Consider the following 1,513-nt stretch of genomic DNA (forward strand, 5'->3'; position numbering starts at 1 on the left):
ACGCTTTGTTCCTTTCTGTTATTTGATCAAAGATTGATATGTGCCTCACAAAATTGATCCTCGAAAACAAATAACTAAATTTACATATACTTCATCATTATTGTACTTGAATGTATATCAGATAGAGAAAAATGTTTATTTTGTAGTTGACGTTTAATTAATCATTATATATGTAATTATTAATAACAATAATAATTAATTTCATGAAATATTTTGGTCATAAATTTTATCTGCGCGTGACAAATTGGGATTATTATTTAAATAGGGGCAATATTAAGCAGGGAGCCCTGTTTAATTACAACACATTCATTCCATTTTGCGGACAACAAACTCCCGTGTTGTCAGTAAATGAATATTCATCATCTCTGAAAAAATATGACAGCGGTGGGATTCGAACCCACGCCTCCTGAGAGACTGGAGCCTAAATCCAGCGCCTTAGACCACTCGGCCACGCTGCCTCTACTCAGGGACAATAGTGATAATTATTATATTATATATTTAGTGTTGAGATTCGTTCAGAAGCCTATTAAAAGAAATGAGAATTGACTGTTTGATATTGATGTGCAATTTTATTGTTCGCTAAACGTGATCTGTAAATTTCATTTCACGATCGAAGTATAGAAGTTTTGTGCCATTCACGTTTCAATCTTCAATTGTTCTTGATGCCTTAATTCGCTTCTAACGAATTCTGCACCAGGCAGCGTTTTTCCTCCAACTCTGCGCTGGCAACGGAAGAAATCCAAAAACGAACAGCCAGACCAGGCAAAATTTATACGCTGAAGTTCTGGTGATGATGAAAAAACTTTAAATTAATAAAAATATCAAAGGTCTTGGCTACGCAGTTGTCGAAGAAGAATGGCTGGTATATAGCGAAATATTTGAAGGTCAAACGTTGGATTAATTTAAAAAGCCCGATGTTAAATAATGGTTACCACCAATATCTGATATAAACAAGTTCTTTTTTTAATTGAAAAGGTTCAGGTTTCTGATGTTATAAAATAACCTTTTTCATTGAAAAACTACGATTCCCATTTTATGATAAAATTTTTGTAGATTTTTTTTCCAAAAATGTTTGATATTTATAGAAGCAATGTATCAGATGTCAGAAAAAGAATGTTCATGACGTTCCTAAAATAGTGAATGAACGTCGCATAAAAAATCCCGTGATATTTAGCAGCTGTTATATTAGAAAATTAATTCTGAAGAAACGCTAACGAATATTACGAATCTTCGTTGAAATATCGGCGTAACATCGTAGGCTAAGAATTCTCCGCCGATAAGCCAGCCGCGTGGATATTTAACAAGGTTTGGGCCATTAATTTCACTTTCTTGGAGCCCTGAGGATTTTTTTTTCTCGGCATTGGCGACTTTCGCGCAGACGCGAGTCCATCTTGAGGCCGTCGCTCATTTTCTTTTCGTGGATTTTTTTCTCAACACAGCGGTTATTAAATCACAGATTTGAGGACCGAGAGGCTCAGCTGAGGGCAACGCGAATGTGAGGGTGAGGGCAGCC

General features: G+C 35.7%; 1 non-coding gene across 1 annotated transcript; it reads right to left on the bottom strand.

The window, feature by feature from the left end:
• Nucleotides 1-376: 376 nt before the first annotated feature.
• Trnal-uag lies at nt 377-458 on the bottom strand. Its single transcript has one exon. It is a non-coding gene; the product is annotated as a tRNA-Leu (tRNA).
• Between the last annotated feature and the right edge of the window lie 1,055 nt (nt 459-1,513).

This window comes from Hyalella azteca, unplaced genomic scaffold (genome assembly GCF_000764305.2).
Source record: "Hyalella azteca isolate HAZT.00-mixed unplaced genomic scaffold, Hazt_2.0.2 contig11585, whole genome shotgun sequence".
In the NCBI taxonomy this organism is placed as follows: domain Eukaryota; kingdom Metazoa; phylum Arthropoda; class Malacostraca; order Amphipoda; family Hyalellidae; genus Hyalella; species Hyalella azteca.